The 18,371-nt window shown below is 49.3% G+C and overlaps 1 protein-coding gene across 1 annotated transcript in view; it reads right to left on the bottom strand.

Moving 5' to 3' along the window:
* Positions 1-18,078, bottom strand: part of GNAL (G protein subunit alpha L) — a 90,060-nt gene extending 71,982 nt beyond the window's left edge. Inside the window, exon 1 of the mRNA XM_007463282.1 lies at positions 17,931-18,078. The gene's annotated coding sequence lies outside the window, so the exon portion shown is untranslated. The remainder of the gene's footprint in view (positions 1-17,930) is intronic.
* Between the last annotated feature and the right edge of the window lie 293 nt (positions 18,079-18,371).

Below are 18,371 nucleotides of genomic sequence, written 5' to 3'. Positions count from 1 at the left end.
GTAACTGCGAACACCCGCCGGCCACCCGCGCCCCATCCCGGCTCCGAGCCCCTAGGGCCGCTGCGCGGCGGGGAGGGAGCCGGCTCGGGGGCGGCCAGGCCACGGGTCCCGGGGTCTGGAGGGGTGGTGGCCGCCCTCGAAGGGGCCCCGCGGAGGCTCACCCGCTTGCGGTCCGGACGCGGCGCGCGGCTCCCTCGCAGCCCGAGCGGCACTAGGTCTGGGCGTGCGCTCCCGGATCCCGCGCCGCCTCCGGCTCCCGGCGCGCGAGGCCTCGCGCATGATCATGCATATTCTATCAGGGGGAGGGTCCGTGCCGGGCTCGGGCACCCCGCCTCACCCCGTTACCGTTCTAGACGGTTCCAGCGCACCCACGCCGCCTCCCGCAGCCTCCTGTGTGCCTCCCGCCCCCGGCTCTCCTCTGCGCGCTCTGAGCAGCTTTGCTACTTTTCTGGAAGAGGCCGTGGCCCCGAGCCTGGCACCGCTGCCGGAACCAGTGAGGGCGGCTGCTGGTTTCCACCTGTTGAGCGGGTGCCCGTCGCTCCCCATCCGCGCTGCTGGACGCGGGGGGCGCAGAGCCGTGACCGCAGAGGTCGCCTCCCGGTACGTCGCTGGTACCAGTTTCGGGTGTCCAGGCCAGGGGCCCTGACACCGCCGTCAAGTCCGCACTCCCTTCCGGCTCCACCGTATTCCCTCGCGGTCATCACGCCTGGCCTCCTGCACGGACCGCGGTCTTCGCCGCCCCTGCCCCTGCGCCCTGGGCCCCGCGTGCCTCACCCGCCTCCCCGCTCTCTTCTCTTCCTTCTCCACGGATTGTTCCGTCGGGCGGACAAACACGTTCAACTCCGTCCCACTTAACGGTCCCACTTAACGGCCCATCCTACAGCCTCAGGCCCTGCGGCAGCCCCGCCGTGTCCCCCTGCCCACCGACCGGCTCCGAGTTAGGGACCTGACTCCCTTTGCCATTCCCCACTTCCCGTTCACGCCTCAGGTCCCGGCACCTGGCTTCGGCCCACCTGCTTCACTGAAATACTCTCACGGGGTCATCAGCGGACCCCCGGGGTCAAACTTCAGCCAGGAACTGTGGTCTTTACCTTCTCTGACCCTCCTGGAGTCTCCCCGGTCCTTCGGCTTCCCCGACGTGGCCTCTGGATTTCCCGCCCACTCCCCACCTGGAGAGGAGGCTCAGACCCAGCACAGCCTTTGTCCCCTTAATGCTCGGGGGCTGACTGCCTCCCCCATCCTCTGCACACACGGCTCTGACGAGGGCCACACCAGACCTCCAGCCCAGCCCACCCTCCTGACCACCAGTGCGGCAAGCACACCTCCACCTCCGCGCCTCCAGGACCTCCTCCCCGCGCCCACCCACACTTCCAGCACGCTCCTCTCTCTCTCTGTAAAGAAGGCCCCTGATTTTCCCAACGAACATGGCAGTCATTCCTGACTCCTTTTCCTTCTTGCAAACCCAGTTACCGTGTTCCTTTGGGCCCATTTCCTAAACATCGTTCCTGTTCTTTCTACCCCATCTGCCGTTGCCATGGTCACTGTCCAGGCTGGATGTCACAAGTGGCCTCCTGCTCACACATTCCGGCCCACCTGCACAGTGCTGCCACAGCGACAATGCAAATCTCACCACATCACTGTCCCCACCACTGCCAAGCCCCCAGCCACGGTCCATCAAGACTGGGTCCGTATAAACTCCTCAGCTTCAGCTCTCATGTCCCCGCTTCCTGGCGCTGCCCCAGCCCCCCTTTGACCCCTTGCACATGGACACCCGAGTGCATGGCGTGGGCGCATGTGCTGCTTCACTCTCTGGGAGACGTGGGGCCCCTTCTTCACTTGACCAACTCTTAGTCACCCTCCCTGCCTCACCACTGCTTCCACAGTCAGGGCCAGGCCCCCTTCTCTGCTCTCCAGTATCTCACAGCACCTACACTGTAATGGTTTGTTTGCTGCTCTTTCAAATGTCCACTGGACTCGGGACCCAGTGAGGGCCAGGGCGGAGCCCGCACTTCACACCTGCTGGGCTGTGCCCAGTTCAGTGCCTGGCCCGGGGAGATGCCCCTTGAGTCTTTGTTTGATGGATGAACAAATTCACGAAGGCCAAAGATAACTCCCGCTCCAAGTGTGGGTTCTCATGAAAGGAATTTGATGATCAGATTTTAAATTCATAAAATACTTGTCCAGTTTAGTACTGTGTCCAAATAAGAGTACTCTTTAAAAAACAAAAGCAGTATTGTCTCTTCTTGACACAGCAGAAGCAAACACGCAGTGCCATGCCATATTCTGAGCTGGATAAGAGTTTTAGCTTGTGGAGGGACACTGTTTAGCACTGTTGTGAGGCCTCACTCCTTGTGTTAACACAAGCATTCACCTACGGCAACATCCACGTGGCCTGTTCGGTGGCTGACGGGGCAGTCGGAGGCGAGAACAGGTGTACAAAAATAGCAGAGTGCGGTGGGATCTTTTAAACGATTTGTCTCTTTTTTTAATGCCAAGGTTTCTATAAATTGTTAGCTGGAAGAAAAGGGGACAAAACAAATCCCACCAAGCTTATAAAGGGAGAAAAAAGTTAGAACCTGGAACCCTGAAAACATAGCAAAAGGTTTTCACTTGTTCATATCTAGGAATTAGGGTTAAAATAACTCGTTTCTACGACTTATCCAGTGATTACTGGCCCTGGGATAAATCCTTTCCATGGAGCAATTTATTTAGTATTTGCAATAACCCTAAAAGGAACTACTGTGACCGTTATTTTACAGAATGTTAGAGGGTGCATAAAAGGTGTGTCTGGGATCTAAACCCTTGCAGCCTGGCTGCAGTGTCTGCACTATAAGTGCACAGAACACTGCTAACCACTCCAAAACGTAAAAGCAACGTGCCTACACAGCGATGCAACCTTTCTGATGAGAAATGCCAAGCCCATCTTTACATAGTCTATTATCTGGTAGGAGCTCAAGACACTTTAAAAAAAAAAACCCAGTCACCTGGCCTTTTCCTAGTCTGGTCTGGGAAACCGATCCTCATTTGAGTTTTGAACCCTGGGATTAGAATCCAGAATCCCTGCTGGCTCACCTGGAGCGCGGGAGCGGCGCTGTTGGGGAGCAGTCTGGAGCTGGCAGTGCCGGCATCTGTCGCTAGGCAACGGCAGCGCAGCATCAGCACCACTCGCGCAGCGCACACCACCTGCGGGCGGAGGCGAAGGGCCGCCGGCAGCGCGCTGCCAGCAGAGGGGGCGGCCGGGCAGGGGACGCCCTGGGCAGCAAGAAGGGTTGGGAAGGCACAAAGTTTGGGGCAGAAGGGCAAACGTAAAACAAAGTGGTGTTTTCCTGCTCTTGTTGATGTTTAAGACAAGGTGTCTCAGAAGTCTTAGTGCGTTTGACAGTTGAATTATTTGAATTTCTTTTGTACTTAGTTTTGTGAATTTTGAATAACGATTTTGAAATCTGTTTTTGTTTGAGCCCCTCTGATTGAAGTTGGCAAATGTCGAAAAGATCACAGCTGTTCTCTGGTTAGCTGGACCCAAGTCCTCATTGATAACATTGAGAACAAAATTTGTCTCCCGTTATAAGGAGGACCTCCACAGACATTTAATTAACAAGGTGAAAAATTCAAAGGAACTGTTTCACATCACTACAGGCCTGGATCCAGGAGATGCTGAGCCAGTTTGAAAAGTGACTAGAATGCTGTCTGGCATGAGATAGCGGACATATTGAATTTAATTTTAAAAAATCAGTGTTTTAAAACGTTAATAACTGGTCTAGCATTTTATACTGTAAAGGTTAATAAAGGTTAAAACTGCACTCTAAGGCATTTGGAGCAGGTACATTGAAAGATTTTAAAGAGGAGGAACAAAGCAGAGTGGGAGAGCTGAACCCTCACTCAATGCAGTGACCCGGCCGAAGAAACAAAAAGCTGCGCCCAGTTTTGTAAACAAACTTGGCGGAGCTGGAGCCGAGGCGGTGGAGTGGCCTGTGTGCACACAGCCCTCGTGCTGCTTCCTTTCATTTAACACCTTGCAGTTAGTTGTTTTCTCTCTTTCCTTTCTTAGTGTCTCGGTGGAAATGGTCTGTGTGGATTATTTTCATTCTCAGCGGCAAGCTCACCCCACGACCTAATCACAACACACTTTAAAAATCCTGTGAATTTTTTTTTACATTTTTAAATAGAAAAGTAGGGAAACGTTTTCAACATTCCCTTTCTGTACACAGCACTCTGCAATCAAATATTTTAGAATTTACTGAATTAATTTATTTTTTCCCCCTACTCCCACAGCAAAGTAGTATTAAGGAGCTTTCAGAAGTGCCACCCATAAAGGGTAGGGACGCTGATGGCTTAAAAAACCCAAATAGCGAATGAGTAGGAAAGGTAGGTTAACAACTGTCTTTGACTTCAATCTGTGTCCAAAAACCCAGGACTGAAATATCCTCATTGGAAGACGCAACTCAGTGCCGAAGACAGGGGTTTAGTTTTGGTGTGAAAACGCGAGGTGGTCACTGAATACATTAGAAAGTAGGATGGTAGTTACCAGGGAGTGGTGGATGGGGAGGGGGAGCCAATGTTTGATGGGGATTGGAGTTTTAGTTTGGGAAGATGAAAAATTCTGGAGATGATGGAGGTGATGGTTGCACAACGAGAATGTACTTAACCGCCACTGAGCTGTGTGCTTAAAAATGGTTAAGATGGTCAATTATACGTTACGTATATTTAACCACAAAAAGACAAGAAAAAAATTTACATTTAGGGTCTTCATCATGACCGTGGTTGAAGAGAGAAATCCTTCTCTCCCGTGGTTTCCCGCTATTCGTTTTGAGGCTTCCGATTACAGCCACGTGACTTCAATTCCTCCTTTACAAACATCTACTGCAGTTATAGTTCTGGCCAGCAGGTGGCGATGCAGACCCTGGATTCAGAAGGAGGCTCCAGGGGCGCCTGTAAACCGGTGAGTTTCTATCATTCACTAACCGTAGAGCATTTTTTGAATCCTACACACACGTAGCCTTGAGATTACAAGGACGAACTCGACCTTGTCCCTGATCGCAAGCAGTTTAATCGGCTAGGAGAGAGGGGCAGACGTGTAATCAAGTCCTCGGGATTCTGTAGAGATTACAGAATGGGAGCACATAGGGGTGTGTAGTCAATTATACAAGTGAAGAAAAATGTCACCTCCTTCCTTAGAAGGAACCTTTGTAAGTCACCCTTCGTCTTATTTTTAAAAAGACACTGAAAGGTGCTCTGCTTCTAGTGGCTCACCTGATCAGATCATCGCAACAGCTACAAGATTATCCACACTTTGCAGAGAAGGCTGTTGGTCCGAAGTTTCCACAGGGGCCTGATGGGGGTGGAGCTCTGTCTAATCCCAAAGCCTGAGCCTTTTCCAGAAGGAACTCTGACTGGTGGGAAAAAAATCGCACCGTTCTCTCTTCCAAAACGAGAAATCAAACAAGCCCACCTCCTTGCTAACACAGGCAGATTAATCTGCATATAATGACTGATGAATTAATTAACTCTTCACTCAGTTGCCTTAGCAACTGGTTTCTTTTAGAATTTGGCTCACAGACTGTAAAGCAACAGTTTCCCTTGTGATAGAATGTCAACCTGTATATGAAATTAAACAGAACATGAACTTGCTCCATCATAGGTGGGAACTATGGGCCTTTCCCAGGAAGGTTGCACGGGCTCTTTCTGAAGCTCGCGGGCTGTGAACAAGGGAGACAAAGCCTAGGGATCATCCGTATTTCCCGTTCGTGGTTTATTTGCTCATTAAGTAGGAACCGTTTGATGAATTTAGACGACAGATAAATTCAAGACTGAGGTTCAAAAGGGAGACTCTGAGTGCAAATCCCAAACCCTTAGGTGCGTGAATGACAGGACGGGGCAGGTGGACAGGTGCATTGAGGTGGTTACTAAGAACCAGGATTTTCAGAGAGAAAGAGGACGGACAAACATGGAATGGCGAAACGCAAGGCATGCCCATGGGATGGACTGGAATTGTAGCGAATGGACTGGAATGAGCTTGTGATGTCTAGAGTATGTATGTATGTGTCTGTGATTATGTGCACATACGTATGTGTGTACACTGTACACCTGTGCATGTGCCACACGCATCTATTCCCTCGTTCTGTCTGCTGAAAAGACCCAGGCATTAGACACGCCAGTGGCGGTGAGTGCTCCTAGTGCCCAGGCCTTTGTCTTAAGTATTACAAAACCCAGAGGAGCCAGGCCTCCTCAGAGAAACGGCAGATTCCTGGGTGCGGGCAGGGGAGCCACAGATAAATCTGGAACATTGTTATGCCAGAAAGTAGGAAAGTGCTTTCAAATGCTGGGGGCACCTCCCGAGAACACAAGACCAGACAGAAGGGGCTCCCATTTGGCCAAATCTGGGATGATTTCAGCACCAAGGTATTTAAGTACAGGAGTGACTTCTAAGCCACTGAACAATATAGAAATACCATGTGTCCATGCCAACAACAAAGAGATAAATAAAGGTGGGGGGGGGAGAAGGGAACATAACATCAGTCATGGAGAAGTGAGAACCCCTCTCACTCATTTCTTGGTTCCTTTCCTTCCTACCTGCTGGCGAGCTGGATTTTGTTTGTGTGGAGTTTATCATCGGTCTCCCCAAGTATTTATGCAGTGCTGATGGCATGGCCGGTGTTGCCCCAAGGAGTCACGACTCACGCTGTCCGGCTGTGGGTTCTGTTAGGGATGCTTCTTTAGCCCCAGGACTGCCGGAAGTCAAAGTTATCAGCAGGGCAGGGATGGGGCAAGTTTTACGTGGAGAATTGATTACAGGCCGGACAAAACTAGAACCGGTGGTCGTCAGGAGGCGGGGTGCCCTTCCTGGGACAGAGATGGCGGGAACAGTCGTGCAGAATGGACAGGTGCATGACCTGTCCGGGGATGTACAGCATCACACGGGCACACAGAACAATTATTCCCAGGAGAGAAAAGGGACCACACAAAGGAGGCGCCGCTTTAACCGCCACTGGGGGATGCTGCCGCGTGCAGGTGTGCGCAGGTAAGGGCCCTGTCGGTGGGGTCCCCCCCTCCAGGGCCCGCTCTGCCACTGGCAGGGCATCCTTCGCTTTCACCTCTCGCCCAGCACCACCACTCACACCTGGGAGCTCAGTACAAACCGGTTTCCCGGCTACCCGCCCGGCGGCCAGTGCGGACCGCGGTCTGGGAGCAGCTGCTGCCCATCCATCGGACTTCCCGCGCCACAGCGCCACCTGGCGACCTCCACAGGAACGACCGGCTACGCGCACCTGCCTCGCCTTGAGAGGCCCTGGGTCCCCACAGCGCGGCCCCACCTTCGCTTCCTTCCCGGCTTCTTTTCTCCTTTTCTGTTTGCAGTATCTCACGTGTCAGTTAGTCAAAACTCACAACGCGCCTATTTCAAAATACACAACCTCCCCTACCCATCCCTTCCCTCCCTCCCCTCTTCCTAAGGCCGCTGTTTTCCACCACCCCCACCATGTCCCTGTATTTCTGTGTTACTGCTGTTAAATTATCCTGTTCATCATAAACTATCGGGTTCTGTTGATTTCACACTTACGTTGATAAAACAGTGTTTCGAAGTATATTGACATCTTAGAAAATTCCACATACCCACCCCTCCATAAATATGTAAATGTTGGTAAGGTCCATATCTAGAAACTTGGAATTAGACTCTGGATATGGCAAGGCAATTGTACAAGGCAATTAAAATTATAAAATAGAGGCAAAACTTGACATTATTCACTATTGAACAGATATTCTGCAGGTTAGGGCATAAGGTGCAGAGTTACATGTGGTTAAGAACAAAAGGCTCCAGCAGACAGAATATTTAAGAAACTACTACAACGCAACAACAGAAAGACAAATAACCCAATTACGAAATGAACAAACTATCTGAACAGACATTTCTCAAAGGAATATGTACAAATGGCCAATCAGCACACCCAAAGATGTGCAACATTAGTCATTAGAGAAATGCAAATCCAGAGCACAGTGTATACCATTCCACACCCACTAAGATGGCTGTAATAAAAAAAAGATGGACAATAACAGATGTTGATGAGAATGTGGAAAAATTGGAACCCTCACATGTTGCCAGTGAAAATGTAAAGTGATTCAGCTGCTTTGGAAAACAGTCTGGTAGTTCATCAAAAAGTTAAACAGAGACTTACCATATGACCAAGCCATTCCACTCCCAGATATGCACCCAAGAGAAATGAGAACGTATGTCCAGACAATAACCTGTACACGAACATTCATGGCAGCATTAGTCATAATAGCTAAGAAGTGGAAACACACATTTTAGCTATTATATCTACCAACTGAAAGAACAGATAATAAGTAACAGGTGGCAGATCCATACGGTGGACTTTATTTGGCCATAAAAAGGAATGAAGTGCTGGTCCATGTTATATGGGTGAAAACATCCTGTTAAGTGAAAGAAGCCAGACGCAGAAGACTACATATCGTGTGACTTTTTACACAAAACGTCCAGAACAGACAATTCCATAAAGAGAGAAAGTGGATCAGTGGTGGTCAGGGGTGGCAGGGGGAGGGGTGAGTGCTAAGCGGCAGGGGGCTTCTTTTTGGAAAGATGAAAATGTTCTGGAATGAAGTAATGGTGATGGTTCCACAACCTTGTGAATACGCTAAAAACCTGCTGAGTTGTACAGTTTTTAAAAGGGTGAATTTCATGGTATGTGAATTATATTTCAATTAAGAAAAGAACAGATGGCAATCTTTCTGGCTTGGAATTAAAATGCACGGCAGGATTTCCGTGTTCTCATTTCTGTTTTGTCAATGATAATTTCCCATTTATTTTATGCCAGGTTCTACCAGGTGGTGTGGAGGTTTAATAGATAAACCAAAGTGGACGTGACTCCCATAGGATACAGTCTGATCATGGATTCCAGGTAAACTTATGAATGTCCACAGCAGAAGGAATGGTATTCTAAGAGAGTTACATATAAAATGAGCGGACACTTCTAACAGAGGGGATCAGGAAAGGCTTGGAAGAGGAGGTAACACCCGAGATGACCTTTGAAAATGGGGGAGGGGATTCCAGGGGCAGAGGACCAAGGGAAGCCAAGGAGCCAGCGAGCAGGCGGCATAGATGCTTTGGTGTGGTGGGTCCACCTGTGTGTAGAGGGGAGTGGGCCACGAGAAACAGGGGAAGGGGGACAAAGGGTACAAACTCCCAGTTGTAAAATAAATACGTCCTGGGGATGGAGTGTACAGCACGGTGACTACAGTTAACAATACTGTATTGTGTACTTGAAGGTTGCTAAGAAAGTAGATCTTAAAGGTCCTCATCACACACAATTTTTTGGGTGACTATGTGTGGTGACAGATGTTAACTAGATTTATTGTGATCATTTCACAATATAGACAAATACTGAATCATTTCGTTGTACAACTGAAACTAATATAATGTTTTCTGTCAACAGTATCTCGATTAAGGAATACTAAAACAAAGTAACCTCCTAAAAAAAAAGAAAGAAAAGTTTGCCACTTGACCCTGTGGTCTTGGTCTAGAGCCTCGGTCAACCCTACAGTCCCCACCTGCTCGGGTGCAGCGGGGGTGGGAACAAGGGGACAGGGTGCCTGCTAGGCCAGCGCTTACACTTGCCTGTCACCATCTGACCTTAGCCTGACATTCATGCCTTTACTGAAAAACATGCCTTCAGGCACGTGCAGGACACTGGAGACGCAGCAGGAAACACGAAGGATGAGGTCTCTGGCCCCAAGAGGTTACTGGCGTCAATGCTAAGCAAACACATGAATGAAAATGTAATTCAAAATGGGGTAAGTTCTGTGAAGGAAAGAGCTGCCCAGGGAAAGAAAAAATGGGCATCAAATAAGGCTTCTCAACAGAGAGAGTGACAACAAATGCAAGGTATGAAGCTAAGATGTGTTCATGCAGGTGCAAGAAAGGGGACCCGTTCTCCAGGCAGAGGGAGCAGTGGGAGGGGGCAGAAATGGCAGGGACAGAGGGACAGAGACAGATGGTGTAACGTGCCCTGAAGGGGCGGTGCTTGGTGATATTTCACACACACAGATACACACACACACACACACACACACACACAGAGACACACAGACACACGCACACACAGACATGCACACACACACAAACACGCACATAGACACACACAGACACACACAGAGACGCACACACAGACACATGCACACACAGAGACATGCACACTCAGACACACCCACAGACACAGACACACACACACACAGACACACAGAGACATACACACACACATGCGCGCGATGGCAGACACATGGTCGGGTCCTGAAGGGCCTCAGAACAGCCTGACGTTAGGCGGGGAATCTCGTTCTCTCTCACATCTCAGGAGAAAACGCTCCATCTCTCCGCAATAGAGGACGTGAACCTTCCAGCCCACAAACGTCACATCCTGGGTGTCATTTCCAGGATTTTAGAAATATGGCTTAAATATTGCATTTGCTGCCAAACACCAAATTATCAGTACAAAGACCAAAGAGCAAATCAAAGCTCTGATGCCTGATAGCTCTTCCCTACTAGTGGTTCTGACATTTCTTGTTGAGATTTCATCTGCTCCCTGGTCCACCCCTACCAGTGTTTAAACCTCAGGACTTTAAGTGATGCCTTATGGTTTCTCCCAAGAGAGGAGAAATCCCTGTCCCTTACCTGTGGGCTCCCAAGGAAACAACTTGCCTTCGAAATGCCTAAGAGTCTTTAGCTTGCAATAGTGTTTGGGATTATACATCATAAAACGTACTGTCCAAGACAGGAATCCAGGAATATTTTCATTTTCTTACAGTGATATAGCAAAAATCTATGTTTCTGTCCATTTCATCACTGTAAGGAAACAGAAGAAATTATGAAGAAATCAACGTCTTTTTTCAAAGATTAATGGTGAAATTAAGTTTAGAAATAATTTTAGAAAATATTAAATGCATTTATCTTAAAATGCACCTTTGAGGTTTGGGACAAGAACAGATACCAGTTAGAAACAATGTTAAGCTCTCACTTGAGCTGTCCACCCAGAACTGTTACCAGAGCCTCTTTCCTCTGGGCTCCTGAGACTTTGTGAAGTTGGAGCTGCTGTTGAACACACAGAACCAAGACCCGGGACAGACAGAGCCTGGCTGATGCCTCCTCCGCCTCTAACTTAGGCTGTTTGAGCTGGAATTCTATCACAGTAGAAAGAGTCTGGATGAAAACAAGTGACTATGATTTCCCTTCACAGTTGTCCCAGTGAATGGCTTCCTATCAGCCTTCTGCCTCTGAGTTTCAGCTTTACAACTTCAGTTTGGGGTCCTGTTTTAGAGAGAAGATAGGGGAGAACAGAACAGAAAAGTAGCAAGGCAGCAGGGGACCCAGTAACAAAACAGTTTATAGTTTAATGATTTCCAGTGTGGATGTTCCCGTGACGCCTGGCATCACCCAGGAGCTCAGTAAATGGCTAGAGAAGCAGTTAATCTGACCACAACCCCCCTTTCACTCTGACCACATGGCAGAGAGATTAGCTACACCACCCTTGCCCTCACTCACATACCACGGTCCCGCTTCAGTGTCTGGCGTTTAATCTTTGGGATCATTAGAACACAGATCCTACAAATGGTAAGTAAGGATCTTTGTATTAAACATATTAAATTTAGGTATGGTGTAGCACAGTGTTCCCAACCCTTTTGGGACCAGGGATCAGTTTCATGAAAAACAATTTTTCCGCAGATGGTGTCGGGGGGTATGGTTCAGGCGGTAGTGAGAGCGATGGGAGCGGCAGATGAAGCTTCGCTTGCTAGCCCACCACTCACCTCCTGCTGGCAGCTCGGTTTGTAACAGGCTGGGACGGGTGTGGGTCCATGGGCCTGGGGTTGGCGACCCCTGGTGTAGCAAGCCATAATTTATTATCTCATTCTATAAATAGAATTGTCCCTCTTTTGAGTTTTGATCTATCCTTTTAAAAAATCCTTTTAAAAACAGCAAACATTTATTAAGCCTCTACTATATGCTAGGCACTATTTTTAAGGGCTTTATCTTTAAAAAAAAAAAGTAAAATTTAAATACATTGAAATGCATAGATCTTAAGCATACAGTTTGATAAGTTCTCACATGTTTACACCTGTGTAATCACTGTCCCACTCAAGATACAGAACATTTTCATGACCCCAGAAAGGTGCTTCACAACTTTTTCCAGAAATCTGACCCCTGAAACTACTGTTCTGATTTCTATCACCATCGACTGGCTTGACCTCTTCTAGAATTCAGTATAAACAGAATCATAAGTAGATACTCTTTTGCACGTATACATAACACTCAGAAATCTCATCCATGTTGTTATCAATCAGTACATTTTTATTGTTGAGTATTTCATTGTATGAATATACACAGTATGCTTATCCATTCTCTGGTTAGTGACAAATTGAGTTGTTCCCAGTTTTCCACTATCTTGAATAAAGCAGATAGAAGCATTTTGTATAACTTCTTATAATAAACGCATATTTTCATTTTTCTGCTGTAAACTCCTAGGAGTGGTATTGCTGGGTCATAGGATGTATGTTTAACTTCATAGAAAACTACCCAGTAATTCTGGGAAGTGACTGTACAATTGTCCTTGTGCCACCAACAGAGAGTAAGGCTTTGGCATCTAGATCAGGGCTCAGCAAACTTTGGTTTGCAGACTGTTTTTGCATAGTCTGTGAGCTAAGACTCCATAAGTGGTTGGGAAAAAAAAAATCAAAGGAATAGTATTTCATGATTTAAAAATTTAAAAATTGGGCTTCCCTGGTGGTGCAGTGGTTGAGAGTCCGCCTGCCGATGCAGGGGACACGGGTTTGTGACCCGGTCCGGGAAGATCCCACATGCAGCGGAGTGGCTAAGCCCGTGAGCCGTGGCTGCTGAGCCTGTGCGTCCGGAGCCTGTGCTCCACAACAGGAGAGGCCACAACAGTGAGAGGCCCGCGTACTGCAAAAAAAAAAATTAAAAAATTACATGAAATTCAGATGTAAGCATTTAGAAATACAGTCTTATTGGAGCACAGCCCCACTCGTGTGCTTATGTGTGGTCTACGGCTGCCTGTGTGGCACAGCAGAGCTGACTAGGTCCCATGGCCTGCCCCTCATAGAGAGAGTCTGCTGACCCTGTTTTATATCCTGGTCAGCACTGGAACTGTGGGTCTGTAGGCCACCCTGGTAGGAGTGAACTGCTGTCTGTTCACTGCATTTCCTTGATGACCAATCATGCTGCAGTGTACTGGTTTTTCACGTATCTTCTTTTGTGTACTGTCAGCTCCAAGTCATTTCCCCCCCTTTTTTTTTTGGCTGCATCTTATAGCTTGTGGGATCTTATTTCCCTGAACAGGTATCGAACCCGGGCCCCTGGCAGTGAGAGCTCGGAGTCCTAACCACTGGACCACTGGGGAATTCCCTGTTTGCCTGTTTTAATCGGCATCTTTTTACATCAGTCTGTAGGATTCCTTTCTTTGTTCTGGAAACAAGTGCTCTGCAGGTGCATGCTCTGGGGATGTTTTCTCCCAGTATGGGTGGGGCCCCGCTGGGCCAAGAAATCCTACGAGGTGGTTTATGATCCCATTTCACAGATGAGGAAAGCAAGTAACTAGATTTTTTTTTTTTCTGAAGAGGAATATGAATACTTTCCTTTCCTGGCTGAACTGGAATGTTTTTGTCTAAACCCTGGTTATTATGCTCCGGGCCTTCCCTGCCCATCCAAGCTCATTATTGTGCCCAAGCCCAAATGGGAGCAGTTTCTTCTAAGAAAACACCACCCGACAGAGGGGGAAGTGGGTCTGAGTATTAAATAAACATCCTCCATTAGGGCGCAGGGAAGTGCATCAGACCAGCTGCATCTCTGCCCGCCTTTCAGGCCAAACAGCACCGATCTATGGATAGCTGGTGTGCAGGACGCTGTTACGTTAAATCAAGAAATGATTCTAATGTAAAGTACCAGGTACTTTAGAGCTTTTGAGAGAGAATTACATAACCATCCTTCCTGGCCCAGAAGGGAAGGACGGACAGAAAACGGCCATCTCCCCCTGGGTTTTGCTGCTTCTTTCCAGCGCATGGAATTTCCTCGTACATGAAAAGCTCTAATAGGCAAATGAGAGGGCCCAACCTCACCTTCCAGAGGGACACCATGAAGGCTGACGGGGTGTTGTGACTAGACTGTGGATGCAGGTGGTGTGGGGCACGTGCCGGGTTTCGATGGTGGAAAATATGCTGGGTGTTTTGCTGTGCATTTGCTCCAAGTGCAACCTTAATACACCGTTTTCCGACAAACCCCTCAAAATGGAAAAAAAGAATCCCTGGTCCCCTTTAAAAACAAATCTATTCTATGAGTGTACTTTGATCTTTCGGTGACCTCCATGTGGCCTCCCTTCCTCCAGGCCCTGCTCTGTCCCACCAGCAGACTGGGCGTGATGGCGCTGGAGCCCTTGTCTCTGCACTAGGCCACAGGGATGCCTCTCTGCTGACCCTCCTGGGCAGAAGCTGAACTCAGAGGTGGGTGGCCCGAAACACGGCCCAACATCCTTCTGAACACAGGCCAACCCCACATCAAATGACGGATGAACTCCAACTTACACCCTCCTGGGCTGTGCTTCCTTCTAAGGAGAGGTGTGGGTTCAGGGTCCGTCCACACTGGCCTTGGAGGTCCACGGCCCCACCTGCTCGTTCTCACTGCACCATCCCTTGGGCCACATCTGCTTCCTGAGTCTTGCTCCACTGATTTGAAACGGGGAGTTTTGTGTCTGCAGGATGCTGGTGACAGTTTATACAATAGAGTGATATAGAAGCTGTGGCTGCATCTTCTCCCCGGGCTGTAAGGATGTGTTGTGCATGTGAGGTTGGAAAAGCCAAGGCACAGCCAGAGCATCTGGAATTTCTCCTGACTTTAAAAGCCATGGGACTACAGGAGGCTGGGGCAGGACAAGGCAGCAAACTGAAAGGGAGGCGTCCTGGGGGTCCATGCAGCTCAAGTCCACTGCACAACTCAAGAAAAGAGACATTTATCTGAAAAAAAGTGATCGAAACCTCCCAGTGGAGAACATTCTGTTTTTCTGTGAGTCTACCAAGTACTTCCTCTTAGACACACGGACAGAGGTCAAGCCAGCGTTCTGGTTTCTACCAACAGCCAAGTACAAGAGAAAGGCAGCAAGTGTCCCACAGAGACTGATTCCATCTCGAGAGATGTATTCCTGGCAGAGAAAGACCAAACACACAGGAAAACAACAGGAAATAATAGAAGGAAACAAAAAACATGAATCTTAACCACAGTTGGCCATTTTCAATTTGCATAATTATCTGGAAAAAATGATAATATCAAATGAATACTTTTCCAATCAGAATGTAGTGAACAAGAATTTACGTCATAGTCAACAAAAGAGGCGGAAGAACAATCAATGGCATCTACTGTCATGAGTGTGTCATGACCCTATGAGCTCAGCTGCAGAAAGATTCACTTGAAGGATGGGGAACCTGGCTTCGCTTGCTGTGTGTTCAGACAGATTACATATTTTGATCCCACACCCAGTCTCATCAACTGCGTTTTGCTGGTGTTGACCTGGGGCTGCTGCCCCTACAGCCCAGTGCTCGGCCTGCGGAAATGTCCTTTTAGCTTGGGAGTGATCCGACCGAGGTGAGACTTGGTGGCCTGTGGGCCACAGCAGGCACACAGATTGTGTTTTATTAATTTGAGCCAATGGTTAAAAATAAGGAGGTTTCAGATGAAAATGAGCATTTCCCTCTTATTCTGGAAATTCAAGACCCGGCAACACTGGGCCTGCATTCTCACAAGGTGACAGTGGGATGAAGCTAGGATGCACTGTCCCTGTTAGACCGACACCTGGTCTGGACTAAATGTCACCTTGACAGGACAGTTTGTGTTGCACTCTTGCTGTCACTGGTGGGAAGATCCACGACACTTTCCCCCCAAAGTGTGAGTCACCTGACTATGCATCACGTCATATATGATGCTGACACACAAGGCTGAGGCAGTGTCTTTAAAGGGACAGTCTCTCAACATGTTATAAGAAACTGCTCACTGTTCAAGTCTCTAGATCTCACCTCCCAGGACCCTTTCACAGAATCGTTAACTTAAAATTTTTTTCTATATATTGAGCATCTTCTGCTCAATATATTGAGCATCTTCTGCTTCACATATCCTTTCAGACACTTCTGTCCGGCTGCACAATCACATTAAAACAACATTACATTGCCAGAACTGTAGACCTTATTTGTTTTTCTCTTATTTTTTGAGACCACAATTCTCTCCTTTTTGAGTTATTTTAATTTAGTGCATTAAAAGAAATTTGGCTGGAGTAATTTCTGATTTCTTTCCAGAAGAATATGTGGTTGGGGATGTACTTTGAGCACTTGTATGTCTGGAAATCTATTTTCCCCTCACACTCACACACACACACACACACACACACATACAAACACACACACACAGTGGTTTAACGAGGTACCAGGTTCTAGGATCACCATTCTGTATTTTCAGACCCCTGGAAACATTGTTCTGTCCTGTTCCAGAAGTTAGCACTGTAGATAACTCTGCTTCTGATGTGTCCTCTTCCCTTTTCAGGTAACCTGATCACTTATATATTTTTTGTTCTTTGTTACTCCAAAAAAAGTCCCTTTATGTTAGAATTCAGATATTTCACCGGATACAGCAGCTAGGTTTGTGCTGTTTTAGTTATTCATTCTTGCAATGGTGAGCCCTTTCAAAACCGAAGACTTAGTTGTTCTCGAGATCTTAAAGAAAAGTCTCACTCATTTATAAGCAGGGATCTTCCTCCATCGTGGGCCGGGTTCTTTCTTTGTGCCCAGGAGGGCACAGAACTCAACAATTATTCTTCCTTATAGGTCACAAAATTAGGGTCAGAAGCCCACATCTTGCTTTTTTTTCCCCCTAAACTTTATTTTTTAATTTTTTTTAAATTTATTTTTAAAGTTATTTATTTACTTATGGCTGTGCTGGGTCTTCGTTTCTGTGCGAGGGCTTTCACTAGTTGCGGCAGGCGGGGGCCACTCTTCATCGCGGTGCGGGGGCCTAGGCTCCAGACGCGCAGGCTCCAGACGCGCAGGCTCCAGACGCGCAAGCTCCAGACGCGCAGGCTCACGGGCCCAGTTGCTCCGCGGCATGTGGGTTCTTCCCAGACCAGGGCTCGAACCCGTGTCCCCTGCATTGGCAGGCATTCTCAACCACTGCACCACCAGGGAAGCCCTCCCCATAAACTTTAAAAGCCACAAGTTGCATGAGGAACCCAGGCTTTGAGAGCACAGAGGACGGCTCCGAGTTGTTCACGGGAAAGACTGTCCTACTCGCTGAGAAATGCCGGCAAACGACGCGGTCTGTACCTTCAAGCACCGGTGGTGGTGTGCCCATTTTCTTGTGTGCAGGTGGCACAGCGAATGTTTCTGAAGGAAGAGCAAACATTACGACGGCACCAGGCTTGAACCTACTCAGTGAGACAGGAGGCCCATACCCTGGGCTGTGGAAGTTATTTCTCCAAAGGGGACAAGCCACACCCACCAATGTAAAGGCCTCGTGCACTTGCTTTCACTCGCGCCCTCATAACAAAGGCCGCCGCTGAGGAGGTGAGACGCAAGAGGCCCCTCCGCGGCTGCACGCCCTGGTGATGAACCGAGTGAGGACGAAATTCCCGGGCAGGCTCCTTAACCGGTAACAAGTGAGCCACGGGCCCGGATGACACGGTGGGGAAAAGAGCAGAGTCACCAGGCAGCGCGTTCGCGGCCCAGTCACTCAAGTGGGCGCTGTCGGGTAAGAACCACTCTAGACCCGAGACAGAACCCGCGGGGCCCGCGTACGCCCCGAGCCTGGTTCCCAGCCCAGCTTGCGCCGGGCTCTGCGCCCCGCCCCACGCCCCCCGCGCCCGGTTCCCCGCGCCCCCCGTACCTACCGAGCAGCAGCAGCCGGTGAGTCCGCCGCAGGTCGCGCTTCTGCTCGCGGAGCCGGCGGTCGATGCTCCTGCTGACCCGCCTGGCCTCGCGTTCCTCCGCGCGCTGCTGGTCCGCGCGCCGCCGCCTCTCTTTCTGCGCGGGGGTCCGCGCCGCGCCTGCCCCCGCCGGGGTCCGGACCGGGGTCGGGACCGGGGTCAGGTCATGGTCCGGGGTCAGGTCTGGGCCGGACCGCGCCCCCTCCAAGGGCGGCTCCGGGTCCCCGAAGAGCAGCGGCCGGAGGCTGTGGCACAGCCCCATGTGGGCGCGGGGCGCGGGGCTCACGCCGGGGCCCCAGCCGAGGGACGGGAGGGGGCTGCACGCGGACCCGGCGCGGCGCTACAGCCTGCAGGCTGGGGTGCACGGATGAGGCGAGTCCCCGGCCCCTCACTGCCCCCGAGGGC

The sequence above is a fragment of the Lipotes vexillifer genome, unplaced genomic scaffold, assembly GCF_000442215.2.
Source record: "Lipotes vexillifer unplaced genomic scaffold, Lipotes_vexillifer_v1.1 scaffold848, whole genome shotgun sequence".
Classification (NCBI taxonomy): Eukaryota; Metazoa; Chordata; class Mammalia; order Artiodactyla; family Lipotidae; genus Lipotes; species Lipotes vexillifer.
This window is presented reverse-complemented; position numbering and strand designations above follow the sequence as displayed.